The sequence below is a fragment of the Oryx dammah genome, unplaced genomic scaffold (genome assembly GCF_014754425.2).
Source record: "Oryx dammah isolate SB20612 unplaced genomic scaffold, SCBI_Odam_1.1 HiC_scaffold_4, whole genome shotgun sequence".
Classification (NCBI taxonomy): Eukaryota; Metazoa; Chordata; class Mammalia; order Artiodactyla; family Bovidae; genus Oryx; species Oryx dammah.
This window is the reverse complement of record NW_024070188.1, coordinates 73,121,167-73,148,251: the sequence shown is the minus strand read 5'-3', so window position 1 is coordinate 73,148,251 and position 27,085 is coordinate 73,121,167. Positions and strand designations below refer to the sequence as shown.

Below are 27,085 nucleotides of genomic sequence, written 5' to 3'. Positions count from 1 at the left end.
GAGAGGGCAATTAATTCTTTGATGCTGTTGATTAGAAATGAAACACAAGATAAACTTTACCTGAGAGTCTGATTTTAAACGTTCAGCCAGAATTTTCTTATGAAGTTTACATCTATGATGCCCTGATATAGTCTAAAGCAATCTGATTTTGTGTGTGTGCGTGCTAAGGCACTTCAGTCGTGTCTGACTCTTTGCGACGCTATGGACCGTAGCCCTTCAGGCTCCTCTGTCCACGGGATTCTCCAGGGTTGCCATTTCCTACTTCAGGGGATCTTCCCGACCCAGGGACAGAACCCATGTTTCTTTGTCTCTTGCACTGGCAGGTGGGTTCTTTACCACCAGCACCACCTGGGAAGCCCCTATGAAATCCTAGGTTGACGATCATTTTCCTCAGCACTCTGAAGATATTCCTCTATTGTCGTCTGGTATCTACTGTTGCTGATGGGAAATCTGATTATCAGCCTAATTATGCTTCTTTCACTAGTCATCCGCTTGTCTTCCTTTTCCTTGATAACCTGCAGCTTTATTTCAAAATATTTGAGTGTAAATTTAGCTTTGTTTATTCTGTTCAGTTCTTATGTATGCTTTCAGTCTGAAGAATCCCACCTTTGATTTTTTGACTATTTTATCTTTCAATAGCTTCAAATACTGCTTCCCTACCATTTCACCATTCTTTTTTGAAACTCCTATTGACTGACTGTTGGAAATTTACCACCTTTCCCACATCTTTTAACTGCTCCTTCTGTCTATTTCTTTCTCTCTCTCTCGACATTTCTGAATTGAAGTTTTGATCAATTCTTCATGCCTATTTTCTAATTCATAAAGTTCCTCTTTCACTCTACTCAGTTCAAAGTTTATTCCATTTCTTAAGCTTTTATTTCCACGACCATTAAGTTTTTATTTCAATTACCATATTTTTCATTTTCAAGATTTATTATTACTTATTTATTAATATCATAATGTTCTTGTTTCAAGTGTTTGTCATATAATTTCCTGCTCTTCACGGAAGTTATTCACACTTTTATCTTTCCAACATCCTAGGCATACTTATTTTAAAGTCTTTGCCAGATTGTTCTGTAAAGATAACTGGAATGAATTTCTGTCTCAACAGTAGATTTTGTTGCTTTTCTTGGTATTAGAGTTTTTTTCATGTGCTTGCTTGGATTATTTGGCCTGTAGGTTCATTTTGAGCAGGAGATTCATTTTCATTCTCATCCTCTCTCTCTTCCTTCCAGTCCCGGTTCTTCCGTAGTGGTTTTGAAGTTACTCCTATCAGGACTCCTGGCACCAGACCAGGATCAGGTCTCGTTTGAAGTTCCCATCTTATGAGAATAATGGGAATATTCTCATAGGGAATGAAAGTTCATTTTGAAAAAATGTTCAGGCATAAATTTTTATAGAATCATAAATCATGAGAACTGAATTCAGTGACTAGTTGAAGGAAGACTCAGGAAAAAGAGGTAGAGAGGGCTATTAGTTCTCTGATGGGAATAATGGGAATAACAGATCTGGTTACCAAGAAGGAAGAATTTGGTTCACTTCCTACTTACGAGGCCATGACTTTGTTTTACTCCCTCTCTAGGTTTACCCTTTAAAAGCCATAGTTGCAGTGACAGGGCAGTGGCCTTTTTGTCTGGCTTTCTTTGGTTGGGAGTGAGGGAAGTATGGCCGTCCACTTCAGGCTGTGGCATGGAGCCTGGTGCTGGCGTCCATCTTGACAGGGAGCCCAATGCGTGGCTGCCACCACCTGATTCTGGACCAGAGATCAGCTGGCCTGTGATTCCACCGCTGCTCACTCCTCTGGTATTGTTCCAGCCTTGGGGGCACTCTTTGTATTTCCTTTTTAAATATTCTATCTATCATTGTTATGTGTTTGGGGGTCAAGGGAGCATAAAATCAGTATACCATCTTGCTTGGGGTCCTGCATGGGCTGTTCATGCTTTTTTTTTTTTTTCCCTGCAGGAAGTTCTACTGGAAGGAATCCTGAGTGCAGAAGTGTGGGGGATGGATATAAGGAGTGCCTCTTGCCGAGTCAGAGGAAAGAATCTTGGTAAAGTGTCAAGGCCATGCCAAAGCAAGATCACATGTTTATTGAAATGTGATCATTTCTGCTTCATAAGGATGTCAGAGGCACTGGGCCAGAGCACAGTTTAAGCCAGACCTCAAACAGTGTGAGTTCTGAGGATTCTTCTTACAGACCCTGCAAGAAATTAATATATCGTAGCAATGATTCTATTATAATGGCATTACTTTGAGTCTTTTAATTGCTTCAAGTGTTGCCAAAAGTTCCAATATTTGAAGTAAACCACAAACATGAAAATGGTGTAATCTTTGCTCTAGGTTTTCTTTATTAGTATGATACAGGCTCTAAACTTCTGGAAAAAAAGCCTAGTGCCTCTCCTCTGTATTATGGTACCCATGCGGGGCCAGGCAGGTGCACTTTTATAGCTCATAAAAGTAGCCTTTGAAGATGATGAAATCTTAATTTGAATTGTGCTATGCCTAGCAAATCACCATGGGAATCTGGTCAAAGCTTTCAGAAGACAGTGCTGCTTTTCAATAAACAACATCATAAAAAATTCAGCAGCAAAGTGAAACCCAGAAGGCAAGCACTGTTGCGTTTTAATCAAAAAGTCTTTAAATGATATTGTGGATACTGATATATCATTGTGGATACTTTTTTTAGTAGACATCTGGAAGACCAAAATGTCATTAAATGACCTCTATCCTACTCCCTCCTAGAAAAGGTACTTTCCAGATGTGCGCTCCACTTAGAGAAATAATGACTTTGGGATTTTGTGATTCTAGTCTCCAAGGCCCAGAAAGATCCACGTGGTGGACCTCTGCCACCGGCAGCTCTGCCGTGAGCTCTGAAAGTGCTGTCATGGCTAACCAGCCCCCTGATCCCAGGCCGGTTCTGCCCTGAGCATTCAGCCCGGCATAGGGATGGCAGCAGTCCCTGCAGAAAGGGGCTATGTTGATTCTATTTGGAAGCACACAGTCAATGGGGCTCAATGACCTTCTAATATGACTAATGTTGAGATGCAGATCAAATACTTAAAATAAGCAGGAAGTTGGGTTTATGGAGAGGTCTACTCTCACCCCCTCTCTCCTACTGAGTCACATAGGAAACTGACAGGTTACCATTCTGTGGGCTTTCTGTAGGGGTGGTAGTACAGTATCATTTGAGTGGATGGCCAGGGGATCTAAAGGACCTATAGCTTCCCCACTCTGGATCTTAACAAGACCGTGGAAAAACATTTTAACTCTTGACTGCTTTCCATGTAACCCCAGAAGGAAAAGATGCTGTTAAAACTTAGGCCAGGAACCAGAAGGGCCACTGCAGATTTTACTTTAAAGTTGAATTATGAACTGGAAAGAAATGCATCATGCAGCTCATATATGTTCATTTCACCTGTTAAAAGAAGCCTCAGAGACGGGCTTAAGTCCCTACATGGTTCAGTATTTCCCGGGGGCAGTGCTGAGCAGCCCAATCAGGTTCCAGCCGAGCTTCTTGAGGGACATGAGCCTTTTGTGAGGATAAGAATGGCAGGCATTCCTGGGAAACCAAGTATGTTCTTCAAGGGTTTTATACCATAAAAATGATTTATGACTCCTTTGGGCCACACAAGTTTCTAAAAGCCACAGCAACTGTCTTAACCTCATAGAATTTTGATGATTTTGCCTTCCCAGCTGAAGAGGTTCAGCATTCCCTTTCCTTTCTTTTACATCCAATAGTCTAATAGTTTTGGCCTATGAAGCCAAAACAAACCACAAAAGTCACACTTTCAACTTCTGGTTATCCAGGGCATAAACAACATGTTTGTGGATTTTTTTTTTAGGCTTCCAGCCTCTCCTTTCTGTGGCTCCATAGTCCCAGCTCAGAAGGTCATAAAGAATCCACAACAGATTTAAAGAAGAGAAATTGAAACTAAATAGTCAGAATGATTATTTTAAATGCACTGGAAATTTCAGTTTCTTGAGACCCTCTAATCATGAGTGACTAAGAATTGACTAGGTGATTGAGGATCACTGGACTATTCTCTTTTATATGAATATTTGAAAATTTCCATAATGTGTAGTGAAAAGTAAACAAACAAACAAACAAACAAAAAACAGAAAAAATACTGTAAGAATAGTTGCACCCTTGGTCAAATGCCTTTTTTTCCTACTGCCTTATTTTGCCCTGAGCTTTATTTTTTTGTAGTTTGTTGGTTCATGCATTCATTCATTCACATTCTTTCTCTTTTGACTTTAAGGCCTCTTGGACTGTTTCCTGGTGGGTGAGAGACCTTTATGAATCTTCAGACTTTCACCTTTGTAATGTTCCATCCAAGTTTGCCTGGAGACCTCGTTTCTGATCCTATCACTGCCCCTGCTCCCTGGATTATTTCTGCTCCAAAATGAAATGTAACTACATAGAATTCAAGCAAAAAAAAAGCTACAAGATGAGTCCCTTTTTTCACACTGGTTATTGGGATGTCTCTCACAGCTTCTTGTAATCAGTTCTCTCATATTTTTATTATGTGCAGCTGTGTCTAAGAGATGACATTTAACAAATCAATGTAAACCCCAATTTTAATTTTTTAAGTGCTATGTTATGATAGTTTTTCTTTTACCACCTTTTCCTTTCAATTATTGATGTTCTTCCTTTTTTTGATGTATTATCTGTCCCTGGATAGACTGCTACTGCTGCTGCTGCTGCTAAGTCGCTTCAGTCGTGTCCGAGTCTGCGCGACCCCATAGACGGCAGCCCACCAGGCTCCCTTATCCCCGGGATTCTCTAGGCAAGTGCACTGGAGTGGGTTGTCATTTCCTTCCCCAATGCATGAACAGTGAAAAATGAAAGTGAAGTCGCTCAGTCGTGTCCAACTCTTAGCAACCCCATGGACTGCCACCTACCAGGCTCCTCCGTCCATGGGATAGACTAATGCTCTATAAACAATGAAAAATTTCAAATCACTATACTGTAAGTGGGTATACTTATCTACCCACATAAATAAAATATTTATTGAAATGAAGGACTATTAAAGTTTTAAAGTATCAAAGTTTCCCAGATACATTTTCCTCCAAGTCTCTAAAACCGAGAACCAAAGGCAAAGAAAAGCAAATATTTTATCGCCTCAATTTAAAACATGAGTCACACCAAAGATGCAAAGATCACTTCCACAGACTAAACGTTTAAGTATGCTTATCATTTAGACACACACGTGGAAGAATGTGTAGGAAGAAAGACAGAGTCTTCCTGGTGAAAACCTGATTACACATATTTGGAAGGAAGGGTTATTTCTCTTTCTCTCTCACCATGAACAACTGATGAAGGCACAATCAACTGTGATGACTTAGGTGGTTAGAACCAATTCTTTGTAATGACCAGGATAAACATCTTCGGCTCTCAAGGTGTACGATTTTATTACTATTACAAGATCCATAGCCCTCATTCAACACTGTCCTTACTGGGCTTCCAATATACACTGGGCCCTGTGATGGACAGTGCATTCCCGCTCTGCAGGAAAGAATGTTCTAGGGCAGGGGTGGCAAACCCCAGTGCACTCTAGTGCTGTCAGATCACATGGATGCATGAATGGGGCCCTGTACCCGTCCACGCTGTCTGAGTGGAAAAGCCTGGAGCAAACTGGGAAAGCCCACCTACTGTCTGGAGGGGGCGGGTGCTACTCTGCTCAAGCCTGTCACTGCCACATGGATTTTGGGCCAGGGATCACCCAATCATCTGATTTTCCAAGCAGAGCAAGAAATTTGAATTTTTGTGTGAAATCTCCTAATTTCACTCATAAAACAAAAATTGTGAGTGAAGCAATCACGTCTGCAGGTCAATAGGACTCACTGGCTTAGCCATCGCCGTTTCAACTTTGAGTAGGATCTTATGGTTTGCCATCCTATGCTTCTGACAAGAATAACGTTGGTAGATAAAGGACAGCTGGATTTTAATGACACTAGATCAGTTATGGGACAGAGCTGTGGGATAGAGAAGGAAACCTGGATTTGTCGTCAGATGCTCTGAGTTTGAGTCTTGGTCTCTTATTTACTAGTTGGATCACAGTGGGCAAGATGCTTCACCTTTGTGAGCATCAGTTTCCTCATCTATAAAATAAGGTGAGTGGGACTCCCCTGGTGGTCCAGTGATTAAGAATCTCCCTTCCAATGCAGGGGACACGGGTCCAGAAACTAACAGCCTAAACTAACAGGCCACGGCCCAGCCAAGCCCATGCACTGCAGCCGCTGAGCCCACAAGTTCAAAGGATAGTAGCACCTCTTTCATAGGATGGCTGTGGGGATTAGAGAAAGTGCATTTGAAAATGCTTTGTAAGCTACAGAGAGAACCCCAGAGTGAATAGGTGGCTTGAGATTTGAAGGCATTGATTAAGGACTCTCAAGGATTCAGCACCATTGGATAAAGCATTTGCGGAAATATAAGACTCGATGGTTCTGCTCACTCCTAACAGGAAAACTATGCAGTGAGAAATGTAAGGAAAGTGGGCTGAAAACTAAAAGAGCCTAGTGGTGGGGCCCAGAAGGGGCGCTGTGGTTTACAGGCGGCATGATTTCCTTCATGAAAAAACTTACTGTGACCACAATGAAACCCTTGACTAAAGAAGCAGTGATTATCCACCTGGTGGATTATTTGTGGCAAATTTAAAATCGCAGGCTGGCTTCCTACTCTTGGGATATTTTCAAACCACCAGCTTACCTCTCCACCCTTAAGTCAAAGAATGAGAATTCATTTCAACCTTAGCCCAAGAAAAACACAATCAGAGGAGACCACGATGCAAGAATACTGTTATTAATTCCAAAATTAAATATAAAGGATTTCTGGATTATCAGCTGTTTTCAATTATCAGCACCAACATTCTCTTCTATGGAAGGGGATAAGTGGGTTATTTTAAATAATTCACAAACCTTTCACCAGAAGAGTGGAAAATTTCACCGTGGGATTATGGTTGATTTTACTCTTAAGGTAACCATACTGTAAATTCTTTGCTTCTCTACTTTTAGCATTAAAGGTTAGATAGTTTCTCAAAAGCCTAAGGATCCTGCTTTGATTTAGGGAGCAGAGAAAAAGAAGGGAGTTATTGATGTGAAACAATTCTCTGGTGGCTCAAACATTAAAGAATGCCTGAAGCAGGAGATGCTGGTTCAAGCCCTGGGTTGGAAGATTCCCTGGAGAAGGGAATGGCTACCAACTCCAGTATTCTTGCTTGGAGAATTCCATGGACATAGGAGCCTGGTGGAGAACAGTCCATGGGGTGCAAAAAGTTGGACATGACTGAGCGACTAAGACTAACTAATTAAAACTTTAGAGAGTTCTAGCAGAGAATTCTTGATAGTCCTATACTATTAGGGAGGCAGTAAGCAAGATCTTCCTACCTACAGCTCAGGACCATTCTCGGGGATGTGGGGGTGGGAAGGAGGCTCCAAAGTGAGAGGAAATATGTATATTCATAGCTGATTCACTTTGTGGTATAGCAGAAACTAACACAACATTGTAAAGCAATTATCCTCCAATTAAAAAATAATATATATATAAAAAAGTCTGTATTTAGCAGGAGTCATGTACTGCTCGGTCTTATAGAAGGTGGAGGAGAAACTTCTTATTCCACATTCTTTATCTCACTGACAGTCAGAATTTGGAGATTTCAGATGTTAACTAACATGGAAACAAGTGCATTAAAAAAAAATGTCATCCCTAGCTGTTTCTCCTTGTCAGTAAAGACTGAGGGAAGGTGTCTATTAACTTGGAATACAGAGATGCCCCCACCCTTGCAAAGGAGTCTCTGGCTATAACTGTATTTCAATATGATTGGTTTTCTTTGTAATCTAAGTATTTTATGCATTTAAAAACATTATTCTGAGAAGAGGTCTGTAGGCTTCACTGGACTGCTAAAGGGCTTCATGACACAAAGGAGGTGAAGACTCCTCTGTACTGGGTACTGACAGGGCCATCTGTCTCTGTTGTAAGAGATACTTCCTGACTAGTATTTCAGTGCTGGCCCACCCAAAAATGTCAACAGAAGATTATTTTTGACTGAGATTGAAAAATACTGCCCCTTGCAAACTTGGGTAAAACTTCTATTTCAAAGAGTTGGATAGAAAACTACAACCACCACCACCAACATTTTTATGCAAATAGGGTCCCTGGGGTGGTTTTAAGTGCTTAAAAGAATTTCTGTACTTGACACTTAATCTAGCCTGGTGGTTCTCAAAGTGAAGTCCACAGATTGCTGGCAGGACTTGAGATCCTTTTAGGGATACCAAAATCAAAACTATCTTCAGAATCTTACTAAGGTGTTGTCTTTTTGATGGTGTCAACATTTGTGCTGATGTGCAAAACTGTGGTGGTAAGTGGTTGGCTCATTAGCATGAATCAAGATAGTGGACCAGACTTGACTGGACATCACCGTACTCAACTGCACACACTTCAAAAGAACTTTTTTTTAACTTAAGAACCAAAGTCTTTGAAGGAGCAGTGGAAACTACTCGTTGCAGTAAATATCAGCCCTTTGAACTCTGTGAAGAGATAGGGGAAGTGTGCATAAAGCCCTCCTGTTGACCTCTATCAGTCTGCTGGAGTCTAAGGACCCACTTCTCAGATCAATGTGCTTAAATGTATAAAGTAAAACACATAACAGTAGGAAGGAAACCAAATACATTGAAATATTTATTAAAATACTGAAACCTCATGGTAACATATGTGCTTGTTTAAAGTATTAAATAACAAGATTTCCCTAATACCTAGTGTTAGATATTTAGTGGGTCTAATGCTGTGTACTCAGTTGCTTAGTTGTGTCTCACTCTTTGTGACCCCGTGGACTGTAGTCTGCCAGGCTCCTCTGTCCGTGGAATTTTCCAGGCAAGAGTACTGGAGTGGGTTGTCATTTCCTACTCCAGGGGATCTTCCCTACCCAGGAATTGAACCTGAGTCTCTGGCATCTCCTACAGTGGCAGGTGGATTCTTTACCACTGTTGTTGTTCAGTTGCTAAGTTGAGTCTGACTCTTTGAGGCCTCATGGATTGCAGCATGCCAGGCTTCCCTGTCCTTCACTATCCCCTGGAGTTTGCTCAAACTTGTGTTGATTGAGTCCGGTGAAGCTATCTAACCATCTCATCCTCTGTTGCCCCCTTCTCCTTCTGCCCTCAATCTTTCCCAGCATCAGGGGCTTTTCCAGTGAGTTGGTTCTTCACATCAGGTGCCCAAAGTATTAGAGCTTCAGCTTCAGCAACAGTCTTCCAGTGAACATTCAGGGTTGATTTCCTGTAAGGTTGACGGGTTGGATCTCCTTGCAGTCCAAGGGACTCTCAAGAGTCTTCTCCAGCACCACAGTTCGAAAGCATCAGTTCTTTGGTGCTCAGCCTTCTTTATGATCCAATTCTTATATCCGTACATAACTACTAGAAAAACCACAGCTTTGACAGTACAGATCCTTGTTGGCAAAGTGTTATCTCTGCTTTTTACTACACTGTCTAGGTTTGTCATACCTTTTCTTCCAAGGAGCAAGTGTTTGACTATTATTTGTCTGCCTGTTTACTATCTGTTTTTTCTCATTAAGGTATCAGCTCCAAGAGAGGTAGGACTCTATCCTGTTCACAGAAGTCCCAGGGCTTAGAAGGTGCCTGGCCGAGGGCAGATATTCCGCCAGTATTTCTCAAATGAATGAGGAAGTACCATCAGCTTCCACACCCAACTGAGTCGACTTGGCACCCTCTCTCCTCTTTCCATTTTTTATTTTAGACTCCTAAAAGTATACCACTGCAGACTTCAAATTTACACCTCTTATAAATATTGTGGTTCTCAACTAGTCTCATTGTTTGATCCAAATTGTTTTAGAAAGAAGTTGGTGCTTTAACAGAACTTCTCAATCCATGAATACAGAGCCTCCTAGCACTGTTTCCCAAGGGCCTGGGGATGGTCAGCCTGTACTATTGTTCCCTACTGGCTGTCACAGAGAAAAGGCAAATGACTGAAACACAAGGAGAACTTTCTGCAAAACCCCCCACATAAAGCTTCTGTAGGTTGAGACGGAAAATATGAATCTGAAAGTCTGAATATCTGGGATTATAATTTTATCCATGAGAACACCCTGGCGTCAATGTGAACAAGGAAAATGGCTAAATGGAGAACTAGCATTCAGTTAACTTGTGCCTGAATGTTTTCTTTGGCTTCTCAATCTTACTGCACTAATTTGCTTAACTATTTGAATTCAAAAGCAAGAAAGATCTCCTTGGTGTCAAACCTTAGTCTTACTCCTCCAATATTTTTATTACAAAGTTAACCTGTGCTTATTATAGAATATATGGTTAAGCAAAAAATGAAAATATAATCATAAATTTGCCAAACAGATATATATATTTTTAAATAAAAGAAGGAATTAAAATATAATAGATTAAAAAGAAAAAATATTTTGGTATATAGTACTTTTTTTTTTTATAAGAAAGTCTTTTTTTGTTACCATGGGTTGTCCCGACTCTAGTGCCAAATTCCAAATAAAATATTAAAAAGAACAAAGGAGGCAAAAGTCTTTGAACTTTCCTACCCTCATACACTAATTTTTTTTAATGTTACATTTCTTCACAAAGGGTTCATTGTTTCTTTAGTTGGATTTTCACTGACGTAAATGTACCTCCATTGAACAGTCCATGGGGTTGCAAGAGTTGGACACGATTTAGTGAGAATAAATAAAGTAAAAACTCATCGACTACCGAGAGCTCAGGAAAGGTTGTTATTTACCATACGAACTGGCAACTTCTTATTAACTCTTACATTTGAGGAAGATTAGAAGATTAGACAGAGACTTCACCTCTCAAATGAGAATGCTTAACGGCCCTGGACAGGCTTTGATGTTTCAGTTTTACACGTCTCCTTTTTGGAAGAGTGCACGTGGCTGCCTCGCTTTAACAAGTTATCTGTTCATCTGGAAAGGCACGGGACATATTATCTCCTTTTGTGCATTTGTTCTCAGTATAACTGATGCTTCTATTAATGCAATCCAAGTTGTTTTCAGTTTATCTGAACAAGTATAACGACCAATCACTTTTGTCTTCCACTGTTTTGGTAAGGGTCTTATGGGTTACTTTTTCCCCTGCTTAATGCCCTGAAAATGAAACTGTTCGTTGCTCAGCCATGTCTGACTCTTTGCAACCCCATGGACTGTAGCCTGCCAGGCTCCTCTGTCTATTGGGATTTTCCAGGCAAGAATACTGGAGTAGCAGTCATTCCCTTCTCAAGGGGATTTTCCTGACCCAGGGATCAAACTGAGGTCTCCCATGTTGCAGGGGGAACTGCAATGTATGACCACCTGGGAGGCCCCTTAATGCCCTAAGTGAAAGTGAAAGTCACTCTGTCGTGTCCGACTCTTTGTGACCCCGTGGACTGTAGCCCACCAGGCTCCTCCACCCATGGGATTCTCCAGGCCAGAATACTGGAGTGGGTTGCCATTTCCTTCTCCAGGGAAACTCCCGACCCAGGGATCAAACCTAGGTCTGTCTCCTGCATTGCGGGCAGACGCTTTAACCTCTGAGCCACCAGGGAAGCATCCCACAAGGGAATCCAAGAATACTGGAGTGGGTAGCCTATCCCTTCTCCAGTGGATCTTCCCGATCCAGGAATTGAACCAGGGTCTCCTGCATTGCAAGCAGATTTTTTACCAACTGAACTATCAGGGAAGCCCTAGTTCAGTTTAGTTCAGCTCAGTCGCTCAGTTGTATCCAATCTTTGCGACCCCATGAACCGTAGCATGCCAAGCCTCCCTGTCCATCACCAACTCCCGGAGTTCACCCAAACCCATGTCCATCGAGTCAGTGATGCCATCCAACCATCTCATCCTCCGTCGTCCCCTTCTCCTCCTGCCTTCAATCTTTCCCAGCATCAGGGTCCTTTCAAATGAGTCAGCTCTTCGCATCAGGTGGCCGAAGTATTGGAGTTTCAGCTTCAACATCAGTCCTTCCAGTGAACACCCAGGACTGATCTCCTTTAGGATGGACTGGTTGGATCTCCTTGCAGTCCAAGGGACTCTCAAGAGTCTTCTCCAACACCACAGTTCAAAAGCATCAATTCTTCAAAACTCAGCTTTCTTTATAGTCCAACTCTCACATCCATACATGACCACTGGAAAAATCATAGCCCTAACTAGACGGATCTTTGTTGTCAAAGTAATGTCTCTGCTTTTTAATATGCTGTCTCGGTTGGTCATAACTTTCCTTTCAAGGAGTAAGTGTCTTTTAATTTCATTGCTGTAATCACCATCTGCAGTGATTTTGGAGCCCAGAAAAATAAAGTCAGCCACTGTTTCCACTGTCTCCACTGTCTCCCCATCTATTTGCCATGAAGTGATGGGACTGGATGCCATGATCTTAGTTTTCTGAATGTTGAGCTTTAAGCCAACTTTTTCACTCTCCTCTTTCACTTTTATCAAGAGGATCTTCAGTTCTTCTTCACTTTCTGCCATAAGGATGGTGTCATCTGCATATCTGAGCACTAGCTTTCTATCAAATCAGTCTATAAGTGTCGTAAAATAATAATGAAGTTAATAAAAAGTAACAGAGACCCAGGTGACTTTTGCTGTGGCTTACCTTACTCCTTCAAAGAGGGAAGGCCTGAAATTTTTGGCTTCAATATTCTGCTTCAATTCTTCCCTCCTTTCACTGTCCTAAATCCTTTTGAGCCCTTTTAACTTTTTAACCAAGGTTTTTATATGGGGGCATTCAGTGAGGCCAGAGAACCTCACCTTTGTGAAGAGCCCATAAAGCCATTTACTGCTTCTTTAGAAGTTTATAGGTGTCAAATAATAACAAGAGCGCTGTGAATTACGTATTTCTTGCATTTTCAAAGACTTTGGACATCTATCATCCCATTTTTATTGGCTTATGAAGGACTGATGAGGGTCCCACGTTGGAGAGCCATTCCAGAGGCACAGAGGTGACTGTAAAGCTCACTCTTGGTTCACTCCCTGGTGGTAAAGGGATGTTAGAATGTGGGTGGGAGAGTGCAGCCTCTAAGTGGCTGGCTGATAGGCTGGTGAACTACCAGTGAATTACCCAGAAGCAGGGCAATGTGGAAGAGGAGGGAACTTGCTGCATCCTAGGGAACAGACAGAAGTCTTCTTTGAAGAGATGTAATGGTGAAGGGGACTGGAGTGTGGCTGGGAGGAGGCAGGGAGCGTGACACAGCGTGATCACTTGGCAGGTCTCCACCTGCGCGTTAGAGGCCAAGGAAGCGGTCTCCTCTGGCTTCCTGCCTGTCTTTCAAAGGAGAACACCAGCAGAAGTGAGCCTGAGGGAACTGTCTTTTAAATAAAAGAAATTAATGAAGCATGATGAGGCAGGCTCTGCCTATCTGTCCAATCTTGGGTTCCAGTTCCCGCCTCATCCTTTCGGCCCCAGCAAACTTCATGACCCTCAGTTCCTCCTGCGCTGCAAGCTGCTTCAAGTTATGCCCTCTCTGCCTGGCTGCCTTCTACTTATCCAGCAATACTCGTGTCACCTCCTCCTGGAAGCCTCATGCACATGACTTCCAGAGCGGTCCACTGATGTTCATAGGTAGTAGAACCCAAGGGCCATGTGCCTGCCTCTCCCCTTAGACAGTCTATGTTGTTTCCCCACTGGTTGTTGCTCCCACCATTACACATGGCTCAGAGTAGTGCCTGTTTGGCTGAATGAGACATGATTGATAAATGAACACACCTCCCCAATGAAGCAACGAATAAAACTTGAACGTGAGCTCCACAACAATAGCAATTTTTGTTTTATTCCCCGATGGTTCCTGAGTGCTGAGAAAAGGATCCATCTCATAACAGGCACTCCAAAAAATAATGAAAGTGGTTTTTTAAAATTTTATGTATTTATTTACTTTTGGCTGTGCTGAGTCTTCATTGCGGTATGGGCTTTTCTCTAGAGGCAGCAGGTGGTACTCCCCAGCTACTGTGTGCAGGCTTAGTTGCTCCGCAGCATATGGGATTTTCCCAGACCAGGGATTGAACCGGCGACCCCACATTGCAAGGCAAACTCCCAACCACTGGACCATCAGGGAAGCCCAAAGAAAGTGTTTTTAAATAAATTAATAAGGAAGAAACATTTCTGGAAGTGGTGCAGAAGTGGTGATTTACAGATTTTTTTTTTTTGCAATGTCAAAAGATTTCCAAGATCTTTGCTTGAGGGTAAAGGTTGCTTTCATGAGAGACCCGTTTTTTCATACGGAAACAGATTTCATGGCATCAGCTTCCTTAGCTGGTTCATGTGTACTAGAAATATTTTTAGTAGCTCACGTATTAAGCAGTTTGAAGTGACCCTGAAGACCAAGTCTTCTGACATCTCAGGGCCAGGTAGGGCACATCACTTTTTACAGTGGCCAGAGTTCCTGGGCTTCTTTGCATCTTAACCTTTCTTGGGTTGGTCTCTACAGATGCTGCACTCTCAGACTCTGGAGCGCATGACACAAGGCGAGAAGAGTCCAGAACTCTGAAAGCTCGTATGTACTTCCCTGCTTCCATTGCAGCAGGCATATTTTATTTCCCAGGCTGGAGAGAGCAGAGCTGGGAGGATACACAGTTTCACAATAAGCTGCCAGTGGCCAGGCAGGCAGGTAATTAATATACCCCCTGGTCTGTGGGTGGGAGGAGGCAGGAAGCATATGAATCACATCATTGTAATGGATGTTACAGTTCTCTTCAAAGGTCATCCTGAGGTTGAAACACACTTTGCAGTAGTTATCTACCTTTATAAATGAAACAGGCAGGAATTCACTGGAGTGGTGACAGATACAACTGTATGGAACACCTTTCTAAATTATTCAATAGATGCTACTAATCCCTAATCATCAATAAAGGTGAGTGCATATATCAGTGTTACCTTCCACAGTAAATACTATTCAACAGTGGGGTGGTGTGCAGGGGCTGGAATGCAAGCAAGTATAAGATATTTTATCTTCTTATCCTGGAGAAACTTTCTGTGTAGGAAGGCAGCCGGGCACACAGTGGTGATGTCGGAATGCAGAGAGGGACATGGGCATGACAGGGCCTGACCACACTTGTACAGGCAGTCAGCGGAAACAAAATGGCTTAAGGAATTTTTGGAGTCAGAAATGCATCAGAAAATCACTATATTCCTTGATGTAGCATAGAAGTTTGAGGGGCGACTCTAGAGTCAGATGACCTGGATTCAAATAAGAGATATGTCAGTAAATTCATAACAACTACCTTTTCCCAAAAAACAAAGACCTGATTTATAGCATCTGCAGATTTCCATGGTGTGAATATTTCTACCATGGCCAAATTCAAGCCACCATCTTGATGTCAACCGAAATAGTAATTAGTTGAAAATTTCCTGAAAATGTAAGAGTTGCTCAGAGCCAGGCCAGGCCAGCTCCAGCATGCTGAAACCCAGGCTCTGCTTCTTACTAGTTGTGTAAACTTAAGCAAGCGACTTAACTCCTGTAGTCCTTAGCATCTCATCTGTGAAAATGGGCATAATAACTACCTTAGAGGGGTGCTGGAAAGATTACATGAGATCACGCATGTGTGTCTTCCCTTTCTGGACAAGCATGAAATTGAACTAGGATGTCACAGTAAGTAGCCTGGTGAGCAATGGATCGGAAAAGTTTAGGAGATGACCATCACTTCCAGGCTTTCTAATTTTGTTCCAGAGCTTAATGTACACCCTTACTTCCCAGGTGGTGCTAGTGGTAAATAACCCACCTGCCAGTGCAGGAGACATAAGACATGTGGGTTCGATTCCTGTGTCAGGAAGATCCTCTGGAGAAGGAAATGGAAACCCACTCCAGTATTCTTGCCTGAAAAACCCCGTGGACAGAGGAGCCTGGTGGGCTGCAAAGAATCTGACACAACTGAAGTCAGTTAGCATTGCACTGTGCTACTTTCCAGACTTTCCTGTATTGCATTGTTCATGATTGTTGTTGTTATTATGTTGTTTAGTCGCTAAGTGGTTTCCAACAGTTTTGCAAACCCATGGACTGTAGCCCACCAGGCTCCTCTGTCCATGGGATTTCCCAGGCAAGAATATTGGAGTGGGTTGCCTTTTTCTTCTCTAGGGCATCTTCCTGACCCAGGGATCAAACTCTCATCTCCTGCATCGGCAAGAGGATTCTTTATCACTGAGCCACCTAGAAGCCCATTCCTGCCATTCTATTCCTAAATTAACTTTCTTTGATAAATATCCAATATGGCTTAGCCTTTATAGCATCGTAACGATGACAACTCCATGTGGTGCTTCCAACCTTAACGCTCCAGTCCTAATTAGTTAAATGAGTGGATGAGATGAGATAGCCTTCTTTTCTGCCTTGAAAAGTGCAATGATTCATTAAAGTCTTTTTTTTCCCCCCTCTCTTTCCTCAACTCCCTGGAACCCCATGTTAAAGGGCCCTGAGGATAAATCCTGTTCTTACATTTAGCTTCCTCCTTGCCAAGTATTTTCTTTTTGCTTTGTTTGTAGCCTCTTCTAATTTATCAGTGATGGTTTGTTCCTAAGTCAAGTACCCTGGAAGATATTTAATAGCTTCTTTGCATAATCTTGGCATTTGCAAAATGAGACTAATAAGGCTATCTTAGAAAATGGCACAGTTTTGGAAGACTAAAGACTTTATGAGAAGCTTTGAATTTCTCAAAAGAAAAGCCTTTTGAAAACTTGGTGTTAATTCAGCCCTTGATGTAAAATCATTCATTTTGACTGGATTTTAAAATTCTCCATGCGAAATGTGGTTTTGTAAATAAATACAGATTTTGCTCTGGCAGAAGCCTGACTTCCACAAATAACATTTAGAGAGAATTGTTTGAGGTATCTTAGCTGAAGAAGGAAATGGCAACCCACTCCAGTGTTCTTGCCTGGAGAATCCCAGGGATGGGGGAGCCTAGTGGGCTGCCGTCTATGGGGTCGCACAGAGTCGGACACGACTGAAGCGATTTAGCAGCAGCAGCAGCAGCAGCTGAAATACTAAAACTGACACTGGATGAAAAGTGGAAACCAAAGTAGTCTTCAGGCGTAGGGTATGAAACAAATAATGGCTTTCTTCAGTTTAGAAGAGCTTTTTCACGAGGAAGAAACATTTCTGAAAATTAAATTTTGCTGGATTATTGATAATATTTTTATTTACTTATCAATAAGCAAGTGCTATACACCTCAAGTTTAAAATTTCTATTTGTCAAAGCTGCTAAACCTAGCAGAAGTGTTTCTTTTTGCAGTTGATAGTAAAATATTAGTCTAATTAAACTGGTGTGACTTAATTTCATCAGCTATAATAGAGAGGTGAACTCCAAGATCTGCTGTGCCCTGGGAATTGCCCTTAGATCCGCAGAGACAATGACTCAGTTGATAACAACTAAGCATCCATTTTACCTAGGAAAAAACCCCATGGTAATCATCAGTTGTGGCCTGGAGGCAACTGAGGGATTGTACATAAAATACAGCTGTGCACATTTATATGAAGGGAAAAACTTGAGAAGAAATGGGTTGTCATTTTCTACTCCAGGGATTTTCCCTACCCAGGGATCGAATCCATGTCTCTTGCATCTCTTACACTGACAGGCAGATTCTTTACCACTAGGGCCACCTGGGAAGACCAATACACTGACATGATCATGTATTTAGCAAACTGTGAATCAATCAGATACTCGTTTAGTCATTTATTCAACAAATAATCTTTGAGCACTTACTCTTGCCAGACCTTGTTCTTTTTAATCAAAGAAAAACTTTCTTCTTAGGTGCTAAAGAAATGTTGGCAAGAAGACAGAGAAGTTCCTGCCCATACGCAGTAAATTTGATTAAACCCTTCCTACACGATGTGCTCCAGGGAAACAAAAGGTGGAATGTATACAAGGCAGGGAAGATATGTGCCCATCAGGAGCCGGGATATCTGACAGTCAGGCTTGGAAAGGACAGAGGAAACAAGAAGAGAGTGGTAAAAGCCTTGTCACTCAGGTTGTCACATCTAGGGTTTGCTCACGAAGATAAAAGGCATATCCTCATGTATGATATTAGAGCTTCTCTGGTGGCTCAGATGGTAAAGAATATGCCTGCAGTGCAAGAGATCCGGGTTTGGTTCTTGGGTCAGGAAGATCCCCTGGAGAAGGGAATGGTAACCCACTGCAGTATCCTTGCTTGGAGAATTCCATGGACAGAGGAGCCTGGCGGGCTACAGTCCATGGGGTCGTGAGGAGTCGGACCCAGCTGAGCAACTAATAACTTTCACTTTCAATGTATGATATTCGTGATCTGAATTTAATGAGGGGGGCAGCTGGAAATGACAAAGTCAAAGTCTCACGTGCATACTTAAGTCAAAACAATTCAAGTGAGGGGTTTACTTGCTGACTTCAACTTAATTTCCCAAACTGAAAGAGACACAACAATTAATCAGCAAACCTGCTGATCACACAAGGATAAGAGTGAGCACGGCAGGAGCTACAGTGTCATTCAAGTTCCCACAGTGCTTCTCAAGTTCAACACTTCAACAAGAAGCATCACCCATCCCAGGGTCCACAGTCAAGGCTCCTCTCAAGGATCCTGGCTTACTTGTTTCCACATTTATATTTAAATGGATGAATTGGAAACTGCTCACAGTACAGGGCCCCAGGCAAAGAGGCCTCACCTTCCTGCTGTCGGGTGTGGTCAGGGGCCTTTCACAAGCCTTTCTGGTCCTCTAGTGCATTCCCACAAGTCAGAAAAGATGGACTGACATATGGCCTTGTTGACAGAGATGGGCCAGACTCAGCCAAAGCTGATCTTAACCTGGCAACATTCAGTTTCACATTTATTCATATCTTAAAGCAAAGTAAAATGTGAACCTAATGCTTCCTTCAGCCTCTACTTGTTTTTCATTGTTCTTTTGTATTGCAAACTTGTGAAGGATGAACTCTTTCTGCATTTATTATAACTTATTAAATGTGGTCACGGAGAAGCTGACTGCCAGGAAAACCACACCCATTGGGGAAGAAACAAGATCATATCCAGCCCAGAGACCTCCAGAAAGGACTCCAACACTACATTTACCACAAGTATGAGGCTTTCTTTCACAAATCTGGATGAAACAGGCTGTTGAGAAGGCAGTCACTCAGGGGTTGCTAAGTTAATAGTGGGATCTAAGTTACATGCAGGCGATGGTGGAGGGCTAAGGAAATATTCTGTCTTTTTCCCTTGATTTTTTTTTGTCATTAGACATTGAGATTTCTGCTGCTTATATTCTGCCTGAAATGAAATCCCCAAAAGTCTGGATCTTTTAAATTATGGCCTAGTAGAAAAAACACAAAAATAAAAAAAAGTAGACAATTAATGATTTAATTTTACTTCAATTATTTGGTACCCATAAGAAACTGATTCTTATCACCATTATATTTAACTGTACTCTAGAGACACTAACAAAAACAATTGGATAAGATTTACAAAAATTGAGAAGAAGAAAGAAAACATGATCATTGCTAGCTGGGGATATAATGCTAGCTGGGGATATAATGCTAGCTGGTAAATTGGAAAGAATTTCCTGAAAATCTATCTACCAACAGTAAGAGAACTGAGCAAGTTGGTGGAGTTTAAAATAATACATAGACTTTAATAACAGTAATGATAATATGCAACAGTAGCAACAACAACAATAAAGATAAAATACCAAGAAATAAACTTAAGAACTGTGCAAGATCTAAATGAAGAGAACTTTAAAGCACTCTCAAGGGATGTAACACTCCCTCTCAAGGGATTTAACAGATGTTTGAACAAACGGAAAAGGCAAAATATATTCTCACATAATAAGACTCAACATAAAGATGTGAATTCTCCCTATGTTAGTCTAAAACTTAATGTAAAGCCAATAAACGATGGTGAGGTTTTCTGAGGATATATGTGGGGAGAAGGGAGCTGAACAAGCTGATTTTAAAGTTTCTATAGACAAATCAACAAAGACAAAAGAGCTAGGACATCTGTGGAAAAGGTTAATGAGACGTTATCAAATAATAAAATATTTATCATATAATATTGTATATAACATTAATTATATTAGTCATATTATTGTGTATTATATAATAAGATGTATATTATATAATTCCATGCTAGTTTACACACAAGTGCGTGTACACACATACAGTATGAAATTGTGTGTTACTATACTTAAAGACAGAGACCAATGGAACAAAATAAAAAGTCAAAATATTGATCTCTCCTAAAATAAAAATGTATTATATATAGTAAACGTGTCACTTTAGGCTAGTGTGAAAAAATGAATTATTATATAAATGTCATTGAGATAATCTGTTAACCATCTGGGGGAAAAGAGATTTTGAACTGATATTTTACGCTCGATAGCAGGATAAATTTGGGATGGGCCAAAGATTTTAAATTAAACAATAAGAATTACAACTGAAACCCTGGAAGACACCATGGAGAATTCTTTTAATAGCTTCAAAGAGAAGAAGATCTTTCTAAGTTTAACACACAACTTAGAAGCAGCATTTCGCATCATGTCATTTAATTCCTGGCTCAAGAAGCTTGGTGAGTCCTGCCTTCTATGATGACGTCTCAAGTCCTTTCTGCAGCTTTCAAAACTTTGAATAATTTGACCCTATCCTTCCAGCCTTATTGGTTTCCTAAATGAAACAAATGGTAATAAAACCATGCTTCTCACGTCCTGTTTCCAAAACTGGCCCATTCTCACTTCCATTTTTCCTATGTTATTAATTGGTTAACCTATCCTTTGTCTCTTGGTTTGTGATGCTTTTGTTCATTGAAGTCTTTTTATTGAGATAGTTGTAGATTTACAAGTAGTCATGATGCTTTTCGACTAAATAATTATGATAATACAGCAATATCAATGGCTAACATTATGCCTAGGGAGAAGAAAGACACAAAAGAGTTTTAAGCAGGGGAAGCCTGACGTCAGATGTGCACAGTAGACACTGTGACAGTCGGTTGGCAGGTGACCAGGAGCCAGGCTGCCCAGCTATGAGGCCATTGTAGATATTTGGGTAGAACATGAGGAGGACTTTGTTAATGATGGGGAATGATCTGAGCGAAGTCAAGAAGGAAGAACTGACAGTCTTAGCAGACTTAGACTCTGCTTAGCAAACTTACACTCTGCTAAGACTTAGACTCTGTCCTCCACTGTCTCCTGGAATTTGCTGGGATCCCTGTCTGAATTCTAACAACCTTCACCCAAACCCTTGTCTCAGGCTCTGCTTTCAGGAGGATTCCAGGTTAAGTTGGTGGCTAATTATGTATGGGTTGAGGGGTCTGGGGAGAGAAAGCAGGCAGGGATGACTCCTGAGTTTCTTGAACCCAGAGGGGTATCATTCACTAATAAGAGGCTATTAGAGGAGATGTGTTTCTTTGTATGTGGTGGAGGCAGAAAGTAGGAGTGGATGTTCATCTTGCCACGGCTATTCCTATCACAGGGCCTGATACCTTGTAGGTGTTCAATATATATTTAAGTTGCACATGCAAGTGGAGAGGAGAGATAAACATTGATGCTCTGTCCACATCTGGATCTGTTATTAAGTGTTTACTGAAAGTAGGGCTGGATGTCTGCCAGGTTGCTGTGAAGGGTGCTGAGATTAAAAGAGGAGATCATGTTATACCATCTACGAGAATTACATTTTAGTTAAACATATAAGATATATACAAATGTGAAACAATTTGAAGGCTTTAGAAGCAAAATATATTAGCAAGTAAAATGTACTATTTATATTAGCAAGTAAAAAATAAATATAATTCACACTGAGTAATAATTTCCTGGAGAAATAAAGATTAGCAGTAATCAGGGTTGACTGAGGCTAATCTTATGTTTTGTTTTGGCATTTTTTTTGGCCACGCCAGATGGCTTGAGGGATCTCAGTTCCCCAACCAGGGTCTGAACCTGCGTCACTAGTGAAAGTCCAGACATCCTAACCAGGAGGCCACCAGGGAACTCCCTATTGTTTCTGTTTAGATTGCTTTTCTTAATCTCACAGGTTTCTACTCATTGGTAGTGGGTCATATATGGAATGCCATAATCATAGTGAGATTTCATTGTCAACAAAGTTTCCACCACCTCTCATTGAACTTGATAATTTCTTTTATACATCTGCTGGTTTTCTTAACAAATCTAATCCAAGAGGTTAGTTTATTTTAAAAACTAGCAGTGAGTGTTTAAAACTCTGCAGAGTAGTGAAGGGGCAGCGGTATCATTTAAAAGTCATTCTGGTATAACCTTCCTCTTCAGTGCAAAAAAAAAAAAAAAGAGTATAGAAACATCTAGCTGAATGTTGATACAATTCCATTGTATTTTTTCCTTGTAATATGAAACACGGAGTTGGAGCCACTTTTTAAAAAGCTTTGTCTTGAAATCAAGCAGGATTTGGTTAAAATTCTTCTATTAATTCAGGAACATCTGCATGGATTTAGGGTCAGAGAAAAAGTGGTCTGTGCCTAGAGGTTGCATGACATTACAGCCAGTGGATCCCCAACCTGGCTCATTCATTCCGGGCTGTCATCCTAGAAAATGGAAATGTCATGTGGGATAAAATCAAACTCCTATTATACTCCTGACAAACCACACATACTGATGTCAATTCTACCTTGCCTGAGACACTGATTGCTGCTGCTGCTGCTAAGTCGCTTCAGTCGTGTCCGACTCTGTGCGACCCCAGAGACGACAGCCCACCAGGCTCCCCAGTCCCTGGGATTCTCCAGGCAAGAACACTGGAATGGGTTACCATTTCCTTCTCCAGAGACACTGATTAGTCAATCATAAAAGGAAACTAAAGCGGATTGTTAAGTGTGCTCTGCAAAACTTATTAAGCCAAGACTATCACAATTTCCAGGTTGACTATTTATTCTATAACTTCTTCAGGCTTCTCAATGTTTTAATATTATGAGGTGAGTTGACCTCGCAGTTGCATTTCAGGACATCGGGCATCTATAGTACCATTTCTACTGAAGATGGCCAAGAAGCTCCAAGGCACTTAGCATGCTTTGTCTTCCTTTCCCTCAGCACCCATTGAGTTCTTTCTTTTTAAGACTATGCTGGTCCTGACTCGACACCGAGTCCCTCGCTTTGGAAGGAGTCTTCCGACACGGTGCCATATAGTCTGCTTAGCTTCTATCCTCCTTGCAGTCATAAGTATTTCTCCTTGTCCTTCAATTTCCAGCCATTAGAGGGCAAGGCTGCTGCAGCTAACAGATTTTAAGACTTGTTTTGAGCAAGCGTTTCTCCAATTACGCACTATCTAATTCAATTTACATTTTTTAGAAAAAGTGCCAGCTATTTCATGTTAATATTGACATTTTCATAAGTACTTGCAATTAGAATTCAAGCTGAGATTCCAATAAATCTCTTAGATGTTTTACACTTACTTTTCCTGTCTGTCTTCAGATTTTGCAAAATATTTTTAAGAACACATTTAGAGGTCATTCTGCCTTTGGGGAATTTATGCTGTGTATGTAAAACAGTTTGGTAGGAAAAAATATTACAATTTGGCAAAGCAAATTGAGGACAACTGCAAAGGTGTGCCAGGTTCTGAAAAACAAGTATTAGGGTATGAAATTCAAAATTCTAACACAGATAAACTGTCATTAGTTTTTCACTTTATAAAACCTTCACCCCATAACTTCTTTGAGTAGCAAGCTCCCTGGCTGCATTTTAAAGAACAGTATTTTAAAGAACATTTCCCGACTGCGTTTAAAGTGTAGCCCTATTCACCCACATCTTTAAATTTAACATGTATATGTATTTGTACAAACTGGCCTGCATTTAAAGAGTGACACATATCTCTTTAGAAAAATGGTAATGGATTCCAAATGACTCCACTGACCAAACAAAAAGATGTTCTCATGTTAAATAAAATATTTTGTTCATCAAAGTACTTATTCTCTGTTTTATGGCCTAAAGCATGCTTTCTGAAGTGAGATCTTAAATGTATAGTATAATATACTCTTTGGTTTCTATATAATAAATGTTAATTAGTTCAATTTAAAAGAAAGCCTGACTTAAGACCCATACAGAGTATACATAAATACAACATACCTAACACTATGCCATCAAACTCCTTTAGTGTCATATATTTGCACATACCAATTAAAAGTCCAACAAATAAAAAAATTCCTGAGAGGAAGGTAAATAGAGCTTTTTCTAAATATGTAACGGGTACAGAAAGTAAGCTTCTAGAAAATATTCAGGAGGTACATCTGTCAGTAAAACTAACTTCTGCTAATACAGCCAAGAATGGATGTGCAGTTATTTCTCAGTAATTATTTTTTAGCCTTAGGTACATGTTGCATCACTTCTGGGGCTTTTGAAAAATCCCAGAGCCCAGCCTGCACCCTTGACCGATTAAACCAGAATCTTTGGGTGTGGGACCCAGGCAACAGGAGTTTTAAAAGCCTCCCAGATGATTCCAGTGAGCGGTCAGGCTGAGAGCCACCACCTTCATAAATCTAAGCCACCCGTCCCAGCAGGGGTGCAGGCCTGAGCCCCCAGTGAGGGGGCAGGGGCAGCTGCAGCTGATGGCTGACTCAGTGAGGGGCGGGGGTCTGGAGCAGATGAGCTCAGCTGACAGGTGGCCAGCGGGATGCACCTGGCTGTGCTCTGGTAGCTCGGGTTTGGTGCTCCTGATGGGAGCTTCCATTGAGCAAGCAGGTCAGGCAAACTTGATTTGGCAGCCTCCTCGGGGACATCTGGTGAATCGCTTCTCAGTCCCAAACCCTAAACTCGAAACCCGCTGCTCCAGCCAAGCTGGGCGGCTGACCACAGTGCAAGCCTCAGGCTTTCGGGCTTTGGCACAAACGCTCTGCTCCTGCAGTCCTCCTAACCCTCACCCCTGCCTGAATCTGAATCTGTCCCCAGATCTGAGCTCCCACCTTGTCTAGGAAGCTTCCCCAAGTGAGCCCAGCTCACTGATTTCTTTCCTCTCCTGAATTCTCAGGCTGAAGTGTCTGCAGCATTCTTTTGCTAATTAATCATGCCCCAGCCAATGACAGTTCCTCAAGTTTGGGTTTTCTGTTGCCAACCAAGCAGTCAGCAAATGGAAGGACAGTGAAGTGCTCCCCATGGTAAATGCTCCCCATCACCATCCCTGCCCCTACCCTAGAGCTGCTCCTTATGCATGGTTCTCGCTCTGTAAATACTTGCTCCTTGATTGTTTATCTCCCGATTGATCACTGCAGCAACCTCAGATTAACTGGAGCCCTTCTGTACACTGTATATTGAAGTTAAAGTCATTTTTTTCCCAAAATGTAAATCTTGGGATCCCACGTAAACATGCTTCCCCACCCCCCCAGGCCTGCTTTAAATCCTTTAGAGTCTCCCCAGTCCTCGTGAACAGGCCCTGGGAAGTTCTGTGGGGTCCAACCTCTGCCTGCCCACACTGCAGGATTCAGCTCTTCCCTTTCTCCCTCAGTTCACCCTGCTCTAGCCTCTCTGGTTCTTCACTTTGTTCCCTTCTGCCACAGGACCTTTGCATGTGCTGTTCCCGATGTCCAGATGTTCCTCCTTCTTCTCTTTCCCTTCACATCTTAGTTCAACCACCACTCCTCTGGCCTCTAGACTTGCCAACTATGCCCAAACAGTGGCCCATTTCTCTGTGTTGTCAAATGTGAGCCAGTTACATTTCACATGAATTTGTGTGGTTTGGGAGTTAACACCTGCCTCCCTTGTAGGACTCTGAGCTCTATGAGGACAGACATGGGGTCTATTTTTGCTCAGCATTTTATTTCCAGTTCTGATTATTATTCTCGTCACACAGAAAGCACTAAATCATTAATAAATGAATGAATGATGAATGAGTGGATGGATGAATGGATAAGTCACTAGTAGAAATAAAAATAAAACGTATAACTGGCCCCTTGGTTCTGCAGACTAGAGACAGGGAAGCCCTAGCTTGGCGTCACTACAGCAGCCCTAGCTTGGCGTCACTGCACGGTTACCAGTGGCTGGGACAAGCCAAGTTTCAAAATGCCTGTCATGCTCACAACCTCTCCACAGTTCCCTCAGTCCCCACAGTCACAGTGACACTGTGGTGGGCAGAATAACAGACCTCAAAGATGTCCACACCTTAATCCCTGGGACCTGTGAATATGGCACCATATACATACAGCAAAAAATGGTTCTGCAGACGTGATTAAGGTTACAGTCCTTGAGATGGGAAGATGATTCTAGACTGTCTGGATGAGCCCAGTGGATTCCCAAAAATCCTTAAAAGTGGAGAACCCTTCTCAGCTGGGTTAGAGAACTGAGATAGGAAAAGAAGGGGGAGAAATGTGAACCAACATTTCTGATCTTCCAGTTCTATAGGGCAGAAGTCTGAACACAGGTCCCACTGGGCTAACCTCAAGGTGTTGGCAAAGCTGATTCCTTTTCGGAGGCTTGAGAGGAAGACTCATTTCCTTGTTCATTTGGGTGGTTGAGAGAAGCCATGTCCTCTGGGTATAGACTGAGATCCCATTGTCTTGCTGCTGGTCAGATGTGTGCTATTCTCATTCTCTAAAAGCATCTTTGCTCTTCAAACTGTGGTCCTCTTCTTCCATCTTCCCAGAAACCGGTGGTGGGTTGAGTCTCAGGGATACTCCAGGTATTGCTAAACCAACAGAGCTCATCTTTGGTTCTCTAAATACTTGCAATCCCTGCTTTCAACACACCTCTGGAGGAACGGATGTCAGAAACATCTCTCTCCGGGGTAGCACCTTCGTCCTCTGTGTGGCTCAGTGTGTCGGAGCCTGTGGCCCTGTACACCTCCCCTCCCCACCCTCCGGGGTGGGAACACACCGCTTTGGGGACTTTACAAGCGCTTGCCTACACCAGCTTAGATTTCCAAGTAAATAAACGTGGGACAAATGGGTGCCAGCAGGCTGGGATCAAAACATGTCTCCAGCTGTTGGGAACACAGAGAAGCAGTTTCCTTAGAAACAGATTCCCAGGAGAAGGGGTCTAGTGGGGCCATCTAAGAGGCTCAGCAGAAGCGGACCTGATGGTTCAGGACATGGCCCGGGGTACCCTGAGCCACAGGAGAACAGCAGCAGCCGCTGGTTCCCCAGAAGAGAGAAACATCCCCATTCGCCCTGATTTATAGGAAATGAGTGGTCTCTGGGAGCCACTGACAGAGCCAGGGGT

The 27,085-nt window shown here is 41.9% G+C and overlaps 1 protein-coding gene across 2 annotated transcripts in view; it reads right to left on the bottom strand.

The window, feature by feature from the left end:
- The window catches only part of UST (uronyl 2-sulfotransferase), a 313,065-nt gene that overhangs the window by 58,981 nt on the left and 226,999 nt on the right, over nucleotides 1-27,085 (bottom strand). The gene's annotated exons all lie outside the window — the stretch shown is intronic.